Here is a 14,128-nt window from a genome sequence, read left to right as displayed (position 1 = left end):
GATCTGAGCCACTTTTGCAACCTATACAGCTCACAGCAACACCGGATCCTTAACCCACTGAGCAGCGCCAGGGATCAAACCCGCATTCTCACGGATACTAGTCAGGCTCGTTGTTACCACTGAACCACAATGGGAACTTTCACCACTGCCTTTTGATTCAAACATTCAATGAGAAGGCATTCATATTTAATACATATGATATATATTTAATATATATGATAAGAACAGAACAACTGTTCTTCAAGAACAACTTTCAGTTTTGCTGTTGGTAGCAACTTGTCCAGCTAAAGCTGTCACTTCAAGCTAATCTTGCAACCTCAGTCAAGCAAGTTAATGTGAGCAGTGATTAAGTGGGTACAATTTCTAGGAAAAAGCATTTTTAAGTCTCAGATTCTCATATTTGCACATGTTTTTTGTTTTTGTTTTTAACCCATTTCATTTGCCCTTTCTCCTTTTCCTTGTTTGTTTGGCAACATGGCTGCTACGTTGTCACCTCATGGTAAGGATGGAAAGCCTCATGGTAGAGATGGAAGAATAGTAAGGCGCAGCCAAGTCTTCATACCTGCCCTGTGTATGTTTCCTTGTGGCCTTTTGTTACATAAAAACGAGCAAGCAAAAACAGGAGCCTATGTATATAAAGCCACTGTCAGTTATTTCTGATTACTCTTTGTAATTTTTATGTTTGGGGTTTACAGCTCACAGAAAACCAGTGTGACCTTCTACCATTGAAGGCTGCTTTCTGCGTAGATAGAGGGACTCTTGTTCCTCTACCCTCCTGCCACTCAGAATACATATCAAGGCTCCTTAGCCTACATTCAGAGCTAGGTATAGTCAAATATTTCTACCTATTGAGTCATTTGGCTACATGTTCCTTTTCATTAATCCACCATGTTTCTGCCAAGGAAACTGAAAAGCCAAAGACATTCCTGACAGCCAGCCTTTGTTATCCCTCTTGTAAGATTTCCCAGGCTGTCTTGTTCATGCCAATTATGCGCATCTGTGAACTCTTTGTATTTACCAGCTGTATCACTTGCTTTGTCACCTAATGATATACCCTTCTGATATTTATGTCACATGTATATATCCTGTATGTTCAACCAGGCTGAATGCTTCTAGCTACATCTCCTTCAATACCTCATGCAGTGCAATAGGCAGAACTTGTCTAAAGTTATTGAAAAAATTCAACGAAAAAATGACGAATAAATATTTTCACATTCCTGATCAGAGTGATGATGCAAGTTTGTTTTCCAAAGGCTTAATCTCCATGTTTAACATCTTTCCCATTTCTACTCACTGGAAAAGAATATGAGGCATAACATGATAATACATCCTAGTGAATCACCTACGCAACACCATAACGGCATCCTTCAGAATGCTGGATACATGTTGTTTCTCATCCTCTCTTATGAAACAACCTAAAAGAAAAAGAAGAGGGTATTATTGTGTGGCATCATTCTTTGTTTTTATCCAAGTGAATTTTGCAATCTTAAAATGGTTCTAGAAATTTGGACATTAAAAATATTTTAAAATTAGCTATATGTTACATACTAAAGCACAATTAAATAATATGCTTCTTTTTTTCAAATAGAATGGAGAAAAATATTTTAATTCTTATTTCAATTTTAGACTTTTAAAAATAATGTATAATTATACTCATTTACTAATGGCAACTAATGTTGGTGAAGCATTTACATTTATAAGGTGCTTTCACATCTGTTTCATTCACACCTCTTCATAAGATGGTGATTATTTTCTTTCATATATGAATAAACTCAAATATGTCAAGTGACTTGCAATAAATATCCAAACTAGACAATGTTCATAGGTCTTACGATTTCAATCCAAAGTGTATTTCAATATTCTCTTTGAGCTTCAAAGGAAAATCTTCCATTGAATGATAAACTTAAGACCAGGAATAATAAAGTATTTCTATGGGTTTAAAGTCCTTAGATAATTTAACCTCTTTCTACTTTTTTTGTGAAAGAAGAGTCCTTACTATCTGGCATGGGGTTTAATAGCATAAGCTCTAGAGGCAGAATCCCTGGGTTTGAAATCTTACTAGTTATGGGATGCTAGGAAAATTTATTTAACTCCTCTTGTGCCTTAAATTCCTAGTCTGTGAAATTGATGCAATAACAGTACTTATCTCATGGAGTTTATGTGAATTGCAAAGTGCTCACCCCAATACCTATCATATAGTCAATTTTCAAAATGTTATTATCACTAATATTATTTTCTTAAAGATGATTACCATTTAATTATGAGTAAATTTACTTGATATATACTATGAACTGTGCTTGACACATTATCTTTGTGTCTCATTTACTTCTGCAAATATTCAATCCTGCAAGATAAAATGTGATTATTCTCATTTTACAAATAAAGATGCTGAGGTTGAGAATGCAAAGGTAGGCAGAAAGTCCAAGGATTCCCCACTAGGTTTTCTACCTAGGTTCATCTAATCTCAACCCTGGTTCTATCCATCTCTCTCTGCTGCCTCTTTGATTGGGCAAATGGCTGGAATTTCACGCATGCCTTAGTTTGGTAGCCTTAGAGATGGTGTGTCCAGTGTTCCCAGAGGACAGAGAGCTGTGCTCACCCAGCATGGGATCAGAGCATCTGTTCTCAGTCAACACACGGACTGAAACAGGACTGCCTGTGCTGCCCAAGTATAGTCCTGGGAGGAAGGATGCTGTTCAACCCAGGTTTTCTGATCATTTTATGCAACTCCAATAAGCCACTGCGTTTGACAATGATTCTCTTACTCTGGCTGAAAGGAAGATCAGTCTGGGAGTGGGATTAATGCAAAGAGAATAATGAGCTTAATCTCTCCCTCCCACCATCACCTCCATCCAGTACACACAATTCTGGGAAATCTAACAGATTCAAAATAATAATATACTTAGTTTAATTTAGGTATCTCATCTTTTGTTTAAGAATAAAAATCTTTACCATACAGTTTTCTTGTGAAGAACTGTGAAGTGGTTGAGAGAAATAGAACCTACAGACCAGGAGAAATGAGTAAACATTTTTCAAGGTATGGGAACAGACTGAAGGTAGCAGGAGGTTTCTAAAGTAGGACCTTGGTTTAGGAGGTAGCAGGATTGGTTTAGGGATTAAGAGACAGTGGGTATAAATCCTGGTCTCTAAATGCAAGTTTGCAAGATAGGTCCCTTTATTGTCTTTTAGTTAAAATAAATCTGATTTTCTCAAATCATTTATTTGGAAGGGGAAGGGCCTCTAGCCTCTTGTCCATTATGGCCACCATGGACACCCTACAAGTCTACAGTATCTGAAAGGCCAGAGGGTCTTTGCTCTGGACTGTATGTTTGAAATAGGAATCTTTCCCAAGGCTAAGAATGGTAAAACACAGAGCTCAGCATCTCTAAGTACCTTATATGACTATCCCAATACTTTCATGTCTTTCCTCCTCAAGGCATCAGTACTAAGTAGGACATTATTTGCTCTATTCCAATATTTATCTATTTTCCAATTTGTTTTGTGGTGTTAAAATATCTTTTCCTTTCTCTTCTAATAGCTCTTGTTCCTTTTCAAAGTCATGCCCTTCACTTCAAAGGCAATAATAACAACTCCAATTTTTTTTTTAATTTGAAGACAAACAACATTTAACAGCAAAATGTTCACTATCTGAAGTTAAGAGAAAACAAGTATGGCACAAAACTTTAAATATCAGGTGAAAAATATTTATTTAATATCTGTGTACAAATTCATACATAGATAATAAGAAAACTAGAAAAATAGCTCAAAATTCAAAGACTGGAAAAACACAAAAATCTTAAAAATAGTTATTTTTATCTTTATATAGCTTTTTCTCATATTTTCTGGATTGTTGCTCTGCGTATAGTAACAGAGGAAACTAGAAGTTACAATAGAAGAACAGAAGAAGCATGTTAACTACCTGAGGAGATTATGGAATGACGTAGTTGTGATCTCCCCAGCATGCTCAGTCACTGGATAGAAGCTTCCCTGGGAAGGATATGACTCAGTTTGAATGCTGCTGAGGATGGGAAGGTAAGGCAGGTGGAGACTGCTATCCAAAAATCTTCTTTGCTGTAGGCTCTTTTAGAGATCTTAGCAATGCACCTTCACTGGCTTCCATAGTCCATCCCTTACGCTACAAAGATACATACATCTATACAGGTTCAGAAGAAGCTCCTTTATGGTTCTGGTAGACCCCTCTACCTAAGGGGAAACTTAGAAGAGAGATGTTAACAGAGTGAACCACAGCACACATTGGTTCAGTTGGTTTCAGGACCACACAGGTACTCATCTTCTCCCTCCTCCACTATCCATTCTAAATTCCTCTCTCAACTATCCCCTCTACAGGTCTTGGGGTCCACCAGGTGGTGTGACCCAAACTCTCATTCTTAAGTGGTCTGGGCCCTAGGTAATTTACCCTTCCTAGGCCAGGGTTGTTACAATTACAACTGATATGGGTTTATAATTGGTAGGGGAGGTTACAATTGGTGTGGGAGAACCAAGAGATGTCCAACTGGATCCTTTAAACCCCATATATATTATTTTACCTCTTTTATATACAAGCAACCCTACCTCCTCCTGTTTATTAGAAGCAATCATTTCTCCAAAAATAGTGACTCTTCTTATCTGATGATTATTATGCACAAAGAACCCAAAATGGAGTCATGTCTTGTATTTCAATGAGATCCTTGTGTTCCCTGGTAAGAGCATGCTACTTCACAGATCAGGATCACTAAACCAACATACCCTAGAATTGTCAGAACAGGAAACATAAATTCCTTCTCTGGGGTGGGAATTGAGAGGATGGGCACCATTTCACTTTATTCTTTTCTGGGGGGCCATGCCCACGGCATGGAAGTTCCCAGCCAGGCAGCAAACCCAAACCTATGCCACAGCAGCAACCCAAGCCACTGCAGTAATAATGCCAGAACCTTAACCTAGTTCACCACAAGAGAACTCCTCATTTCATTCTTATGATGGACTGATGCTGGGCCAAACTGATCCTTATGACTTAATTTCAGCAAAACTCTGTTACAAGTCAGCAGTTCTGGACACAGAGTCACATGGTACTTTAGAGCCAAGTATTCTGTTGTCACTGGATGCCTAGTGATATCCCAGAAGGTATTACTAAAAAAGTGTCTGCTGCAGATAGCATAGTTCTGCTCTAGAAGCAGAGCCTCCATTGCAGGTCTCCCACTAAGGCTTGCCATTAATTATGCCCTGCATCTCTTTTCTAATCTGGAAACCTTAACATCAAAAAGTCTGCAGGATTGCACTTGCAGTTAAACCTGCTACAAAGCCTTTACCAGTTCTTGCTCCATTCAATACTGGTAAGAGGTGTTTGGATCATAACAGTGGTCCTAGGTTTGGAATGCATTGCCGTCACAACTCAAAGAAGCCTATAGAGTGCTATGTTTACTTATTTGCAATAGGAAATTGTTATGTTTCCCAGTATACAGTCACTGAGTAAATGGCTATAGACAGTGATGTATGGGTAGATACTTTCATAATTAGCCCTCTGGGATTGGGTAGTGGGGAGGGGGGAACATTCTCTTTTGTAATGTTTGCTGATTTCCAGAGCATCAATATGCCCACCATGGCCAATTCCAAGCTTCCACCAAAGATCTGCAAAGAGATGCATCTTTCAACTCATTGGACATGGTAAGAATAAACTCCAGCACACCTCTGGCTGCAGGCCCTTTTAGGGTAGAATTGTCACAGTGCTATAATATCTTACCCCTGACAACCCAGCCATGTGTTTATTTAATGGATTCCAGATCTGAAAATTGACTCAGGTTCAGGAAGTGAGCCTAGCTCTCAACTTCCTATTTCTCTAGTCTTGCCTTCTGATTGTACATATTAGGTAGCATCCTTGTTAGGTGCCCATCTATTTGTCCCTAGGGACACCATGTTCTATCAAGCAACTCCACAACTCTGTGGTCAAGCCTCCTGGGCAGCCCCAGTGACATAATCAGTTGTTATGGTAGTTGTAGCTGACTGCCTTCTGCAATGCCAATTGTCCTCTATTATTTTGGGGCTCTATCATCCCTATGGCCATTAAGGAATCCAGCTCTATGACTGCATCTTTACCATTATCCCTAGTCTTTAGGGAAATGTACCATTGAATTTATTAGTGAAGTTTGTCCCTTTGCACCCGATTCCTGATGGCCTTAGTGTCCATGTCAGGGGGTCCTCTGAACCTAGGCATAGTCCTTTGGTGAGTCCTCTGGCCTCACAAAATATATCCATGTCAGAATGCTCACTCCCTAGCCTTTCCATTTCTTCCTATACCACCTGCCATGACAACTCAGGCAATTCTATTTCACCCCTGTGGACCATCACTTTCTCCAAGTTTTAAAAGCCATGCTTAAAATTCACCCTGTCTAACATCCTTATCAAGAAGTTAAATTCTATGTCTTGAGAAAGTGCTTTCAAGTTAGTGAATTCTTGCTTATATTCAATATTATTTGCGATCCCTTGACCAAGCACCCTTAAAATACCAGGCATAATTCCTTATCTCCTGCTAATAAACCTGCTAGCTTTTCTTGCAGATCCTTTGTGGGTATAATTTTCCCTTCCGTATTTAGGCTTAGCCCATTTCCATCCAGGTTATGTTGGGATTCAGTCCTAACTACTGGCATGGAAGCCAGGAAAGAGATGAGGTTAATGCTCTGAGGAGTCATCTGTTATGAGGGAGATAAACCCACACTGTCTTTCCATACTGGGGAAGTTCTAACTCATTAGGAGAGTTGGTTACTATATCATGCTCTGGGTTCTAAGCCAAATTTTTAGGATGGTAGCCCCCATATAACCCTCTCCTGTACTTCAGTGGTCTTAGATTTTTCCCAACTAGGATCCTGACCTTAGCATAACAGATCTCTTTGGACTGAGAATTAAAATTCCCTGAAGTTATTATTTTAAGGTCGGATTTCACTCCTAAGCTGTTTCTACTCTTCCACTACATGAAATAAGGGCCAAGAGTCCTGTGGCTCTCATATATAATCTTGTTAACTGTTCTCATTTTTTTCATTATACCTCTGCTAAGCATCCATACAAGTTACTAATAACCAGCCAACTTCCTTGTCCCTCTAGATGTTGTTCCAGCCACACTTTTGAAATGCCTGAATCATCTCACCATCAAGGTCTTTTACATCCACCAGGACTTTTTATCAGATCAGTATTGGTGAAAGTTTTAGCCATTGACCAGTCATCTTGTGCCATGGTTTTTCCATGCTCAGTGTTCTGCCTGGGATGGAGTCCCTCTTGCCAGCAAGGGGAGTGAGTGAGTCAGTCCTCAAACTTCATCTTACAACCTGGTTTCCTAGGCCAATGCTGATATCACTGATATAGTTCTCCAGGAAAAAAGATGCCAGTAGGGAATTAGGCACACAAGACATTTATTGCATGTAAAATTTCTGTGAAAAGTAAAGGAGAGAGGTAGCAGAAGAAGGGTAGGAAGTGAAAGCAATGATAAACATATACTGGGGTAGGCATTGTGAGGACCCCTGCCCTGACAGTGGAGGAAGTTCTGTCTTCCACTTCTATCCTTCTGGGAAGATTAAACCCCAGTTCTGCTTTCTGGTAAGAACTCTCACATCCATTGTTTTCCATGGTCATTGATGTAATTCTCTGATAGGGATAGGGTTTTTAAATACTACCTCCTATGTCATACCTCTTATGACTACAAGGGACTTTGCCTCCTCTGAGGAATACTCATCTTTGTTGCAAATTTGGAAACCCAAAGTGTATGGCTTGATTAATCACAAACTTTTTCAGACTAGGCTCATGGTTTCTTTGGCAAAATGACTTCTTCAAAAATTTAGAAAGCTCCAGATGTATTTGTTTGCTATCAACTTCATATGCCAGCAGCTCTACCCATAAGTTCTTTTCTAGACATAGCACATAGGCTAACATTGTTTCCTCACTCTCTTGCTCCTATGCATCTATTTTACCTTAATTTACCTCCATTGAGGCTATCTGAATATAGGCTTGACTGAGAAGTCCATACCTCAATCTGCTCTTTTATAGCAGGGCTAGGTTCTTTTGCTTAAAAAAAATCTTCATGAGAGACATTTGAGCAAGAAAAGCCTTCTCTTTTGCTATTTGAGGTACAAAGACTTTTCTATACCTCCAAAGTCCCCAAAGAAATTTCTCCTCCTTTTAATCTCTGCTGGAAAACCTTACTGATTCTCAACTAAGTTCATTTTTTAACGCTGCTAGACCTTGTTAAAAACATCAAGGAGTAGCCAACACAGGAAATTTTGCATTCTCCAAGTATTTCCCTTGAAGTTTTAGGCCTAGTAAGTACTCATCCTGCCTTCCAATTTATCAGAGGGAACTGACTTACTAAATATTTTACCACAATGTTCAAGGATGGCAGATTTCAAGCTCAACTGCTAAGACAATGCCACATAGTTTGGGTTTCTCTTATGAGCAGAATATGACTTCAGGGTACCAATTCAAGGTAGTAGTAAGAGTGACCTAATGAAAAAATCAAAACAATTCAGTGGCTTAATAATTACAGAAGTTTATATCTTTCTCATGAAACATTCTAGAGAAGGTGCTTCACATGGATTAGCAATTTGATAGCAGCTCTACCATCATCAACATGGTGGCTCTGATCATCATTTTTTTTCAAGTCTAAAGAGTATGGAGGAGTTTCTATTGTGGCTCACAATGGATTAAGGATCTGGCATTGTCACAAGCTGTGGTGTATACTGCAGATATAACTCGGATCTGATGTTGCTGTGTCTGTGGTGCAGGCCTCAGCTGAAGCTCCAATTCAACCCCTGACCCAGGAACTTCCACACACTGCAGATGCAATTTCAAAACAAAAAAACACAAAAAAACAAAACAAACAACAACAACAAAAAACAAACATGAAGGCACATGTATACAAGCCTAAAGAGGCATGGATTTCTTCTGCTCACATATTTAGAGGAATTTTTTAAACTTATTTTTTAAATTTTTTTATTATTTTATTATTCATGTGAGATAATTCGCAAGGGCTTGGGGAATGCTTGGCTGCAATCATAGCCTAGTTACACTTCCATGAGTATGATAGAAAGTAGGAAAGTGTTCTACTTGATATTGATTCTACCCTTTCTTATCAGTGTCAGGTATCTGAAATTGTTTTATCCTCAAACTCAGCATGTTCAGAACTCAACAGAACAGACTTATTATTTTCCCCCATATTCAACTCTTCATCCTGCTTTTTCAACATTTGTTAATGTCATCACCATTCTTCTAGTTGTTCCTTCTCAATATACTGGAGTAACGGTTGCCTCTTTCCTCTCTTTCATTACCCATATCCAACTGGATGACAATATATTATGCTCTTCTTGATTGTTGCCCTCCACATCTTTCTCCTTCTTTCTGCTTCCACATCACCAATTTAGACCATTCTTCATTACTGCTTACCTCAATTATTGTGATGACTTTCTGAGCTGTCTGCACAGCTCCAAATATTTCCCAATTTTCCATATAACTTGACAAAGTAGTCTTTCCGAAGCATATCTCTGAACTATTACTTTTATAATCAATGATTCCTCAGAGTCTACACAAAAATAAACACAAGTTAGCCTGCTGTCCAATCTGAGTATTCTTGTATTCTATGTTTTTTGCTTTTATTCCAAACTTTCCAAAAAACATGAGCTGCCAATACCCAAATAAATAAATCCTGTGTTTTCCCACTTCTTGGTAATCCTATTCTGCAGTTTTAAATTAACTTTTACCTTATTTTTAGAGATAACATAGGCTCTGGAGAACTTATTTCTAATCTCAGCCCCACTACTAGCTTGTTGACCTTGACAAATCATCTAATATCTCTAAGACTCTGTTTCATCACTTCTAAATGAAGATAAAAACACCCGCTTCACAAGGCTGTTTATAGGAATAAGTACGGTTGACCTTAATAAAGTGCCTATGGATAATAAGTATTCAATTAAGGTCAATTTGTCTTTTATCTATTGAAATTTTGCCTATTTATGGTAATTACTTCCTCCATTAAGCTTACTGTATTACTTACAGTTTTGGCTAGTCTGTTCACAGATAAATTCCCAAATATAAATGTGCTTGTGTAGTTGGGTTTTCTCTCTTACTCCCATGCTATTGTTAAAAGATAAAAATGTCTTGTGTAGTCCACTAGTACAAGGTGAATAAGAGACATACGAAATAGATCTAAACACAATCTATAGCTTGGAAGAAGTACAGCCAAGACCTTGGTCTAGCCAAATCCTAGTCAAGTCACAAATGTAGGTATGGGAATAAATGATTTGTTGTCCTAGGCCAATGAGTTTGGAGTAGTTTGCTATAAAGTATTGTTGTAACAAAACTAATAGATACATGTTGTAATATTAAACATACTACACTCAACAGACACTAAATAAATTCTACAAAATTTGATTCAAGTAACAACTGTAATCACATACAGATAATTGTGTTCCCTTAAATAAAAAAATTATATTAGCAAAAAACCAATTGTATAAGATCCTAGCTCTTTCATTGTTAGAAACTGCAATTCACAAACCACCAGGTTGGAGAAGGTGGGACAAGATGGAGTAGGGAGATCCTGGGCTTGCCTCTTCCCATGGACACAAACTATAATCACAACTTCCCATAGAGAAACTATCTCTGAGAATAACACAAAGATTAACATAAAAGATTTCCCACAACTAAAGATAAAAAGGAAACCACATAGAGATAGGTAGGAGGGAGACATGGCTTGGCCAGGACCCATACTCACAGTGTTGCAGCCATCTGTGGGAGGGATATCACAGCCTTAGAGTTCTCCCAGAGGAACAAAGGCTCTGAATTCCACCTTGGTCTGCCCCAATTAGGGAACCTGCACTGGGAAAACGAGCCTTATAGCAACTGGCTTTCAAGACCAGAGGGGCTTACATCTGGGTGAGTCAGAGGGCTGTAGGAAGATTCTACTCTTAAAGAATGCATACATAAACTGACTTGCTCCTAGTCTCAGCATAGAAGCAGCAGACTGAAAAGTGAAGATCATACATGAAAAAGACTCATTGACTAATTTTAGGGCATGTGCTCAAGGGTCATGGATCAATCGGAACTCTGGGTATGAAGAAACTAGTGGACTAGTTTGTGTTTGTGTGTGTGTGTGTGTATGTGTGTTTGTATGCATTATGTTGTGAACAAAAGTTGGCATGCTTCCAAATTAGTTCCCCTATTCAGCCAGGCCCAGTAGCTATCCTCAGTTGGCAGTGCCAAACCTGATGTACACCCTTGGCAAAACTCCTCCAAAGTAGACGTGCACCTTCCAGTCCTGGCTGGCAAGAGAGCATCTCTAAAGTGGCCCTGCACCACACCAACCCTGGTGGGAACAATTGCCTGGCACTAAAGCCCCTCTAACGTTGTCTCCTGCTTTGCCAGTTCCACCAGTGCTCCTTCAAAGTGCACATTGATATAAAGGCTGGCACTGAACACTATGGCATCAACAGTTGCAACTGAGCAACTTCAGCAAGCCACACCAGGGGCCAGCTCTGCACCCTAATGAAACCACAGCATACATAGCCCAGCCACAATAGGAGAATACATGCAGCCAACATAGGAGACATGTCTGGAGCCCCTGGCTCTGCTGACCAGGGGTGGGAGGTGGTGGGAGGATGTGCTACTGAGCCACATAGGCTATTTTCTACCCAAAGCCACGCCTCAAAGATTGGGGAGATATAGCTAATCTACCAAATACATAGAAACAAACAGAGAGTTAGGCAAAATTGGGAGACAAAGGGATATGCTCCAAACAAAAGAACAAGACAAAAACTCAGAAAAAGTAAACAAAATGGAGATAAGCAATCTTCCAGATAGGAAATTCAAAGTAATGATTATTAAGATACTTACAGAACTAGGGAGAATGGACAAATACACTGAGAACTTCAACAAAGAAAAAATTTTTTTAAAAATCAGAGCTGAAAAATACAATAACAAATAAAAAATAAAGTAGAGGGAACCAACTTGAGATTGGATAATGCATAAGAAAAGAAAGCAATTTGGAAAACAGGCTAGTAGAATTCATCCAATCAGAACAGCAAAAAGAAAAAAAAAACATTATCGACAAAAAAGGATAGTCTAAGGAAGCTTGGGATAAAATCAAGCACATTAATATTCACATTATAGGGATCCCAGAAGAAGAGAGAAAGAAAGGAACAGAAAAAATATTTGAACAAATAATGGCTAAAAATTTTCCTAATCTGGTGAAGGAAATAGACACCCATGTACAGGAAGCACAGGGAGTCCCAAATAAGATGAAACCAAAGAGACCCAGTTGAAGACACTTAATTAAAATGTCAAAAGTTAAAAACAAACGGAGAATTTTCAAAGCACCAAGATAAAAGGAACGTGTTACAAACAAGGGAGCCCCAAAAAGACTATTAGCTGACTCTACAGCAGAAATTTTACAAGCCATAGAGAATGGCATGATATATTCAAAACACTGAATATTTAAAAAAAGAAAAAAACAAAAACTAAAACTTATAACCGAGAATACTCTATCTGGAAAGTTTATTAGGAACGAAGGAGAAGCAAGTTTCCCAGAGAAGCAAAAGCTGAGTTTATGACCACTAAATTGAACTCACAAAAAAAGTGAAAGTGAACTTTTTTAAATAGAAAAAAGGCCACACTAGAAATATAAAAATTATGAAAATGAAAATATCCTTGGTAAAGGCAAAAACATAGTAAAGGTACTGGATCAACCACCTATATATATCTAGTATGACAGTTAAAAGACAAAGCTAGTAAAATCTTGTATAACAATAATAATTAGATAAGGAATGCACAAAACAAAAAATATGTAAAAGAAAGTGTCAAAAAAACAGACTGTTGGGGGCAAGGGGTAAAAATGTGGTGCTTTTAGAACATGCTCAAACTTAAGCAACCATCAACTTAAAATTGACTGCTACATACATAGGTTGTTACAAAGGAGCCTCATGGTAACCACAAATGAAAAACAAATAATAGATACAGAAAAATCAAGAGAAAAGAATGTAAACATAATGTTAGAGAAAGTCATCAAATCACAAGGGAAGAGAGCAAAGAAGAAAGGATTGAAGAACAACAACAAAAATAACCAGAAAAAAATAAACAAAATGGCAATAAGTACAAACTTACCAATAATTATTTTAATTGTAAATGAAATAAATGCTTCAATTAAAAGACATAGGGTGGCTTAATGAATATTTAAAAAAGACAAATATATGCTGCCTACAAAAGATCAAAACACACACACAAATTTAAAGTGAGGGGTGAAACATGATATTTTATGCGAATGGAAGCAAAAAGAAAGCCAAACTAGCAATACTTGTATCAGAAAATTAGACTTTAAAACAAAGACTTAAACAAGAGACAAAGAAAGACATAAGATAAAGTGATAAATCCAAAAAGAACAAATAAAGCATATAAATATATATGCAGCCAACACAGGAGCACCTAAATACATTAAATGAATATTAACAAACATAAAAGAGGTATTGCCAGTAATACAATAGTAGAGGACTTCAACAGGCCGGTTATATCAGGGGTTAGATCATTTAGACAGAAAATGAATATGAAAAGTTGGCACTAAGTTGTTTAAATGACACCTTAGACAATATGGAGCTATTAGATATATATAGGACATTCCTTGAACAGCAGAATACACATTCTTTTCAAGTATACCTGTAACATTCTCCAGGATAAATCATATGTTAGGCAACAAAAAAAGTCTCAATAAATTTAAGAAGATTGAAATCATATCAAGCATCTTTTCTGACACAATGGTATGAGCCTAGAAATCAACTCAAAGAAAAAAAGCTGAAAAAAAAAAAACTATATAGAGTCTAAACAACATGTTACTAAACAACCAATGGGTCACTGAATAAATCAAAGAAGAAATAAAAATGCTTGGAGACTAAAATGGAAACACAACATTCCAAAGTCAATGGGTTGAAGCAAAGGCAGTTTTATCAGGGAAGTTTATAGCAATACAAGCCTATCTCAGGAAATAAGTAAAATCTCAAATAAGCAATCTAATCTTACACCTAAAAAAAAGAACAAACAAGGTCCAAAGTTAGTAGATGGCAGAAAATAATAAATCATATTGGAAATAAATTAAATTTAAAAAAACACAAAA

General features: G+C 37.7%; 1 long non-coding RNA gene across 8 annotated transcripts in view; it reads right to left on the bottom strand.

The window, feature by feature from the left end:
* Positions 1-13,057, bottom strand: part of LOC102166056 — a 104,560-nt gene extending 91,503 nt beyond the window's left edge. For 4 of the 8 annotated variants that reach the window (XR_002335609.1, XR_002335608.1, XR_002335605.1 and 1 more), the window contains exons 1-2: positions 3,920-8,722; positions 1,295-1,415 (exon numbers count right to left, since the gene is read on the bottom strand). This is a non-coding gene — a long non-coding RNA (uncharacterized LOC102166056). Of the gene's footprint in view, positions 1-1,294; positions 1,416-3,919; positions 8,723-9,420 lie in introns of those variants that run through there. The other 4 variants (XR_002335610.1, XR_002335606.1, XR_002335612.1 and 1 more) reach the window with 4 other exon arrangements.

Source organism: Sus scrofa, chromosome 9, assembly GCF_000003025.6.
Source record: "Sus scrofa isolate TJ Tabasco breed Duroc chromosome 9, Sscrofa11.1, whole genome shotgun sequence".
NCBI lineage: Eukaryota > Metazoa > Chordata > Mammalia > Artiodactyla > Suidae > Sus > Sus scrofa.
The sequence above is the reverse complement of the archived record's forward strand: the minus strand, read 5'-3'. Positions and strand labels throughout refer to the sequence as shown.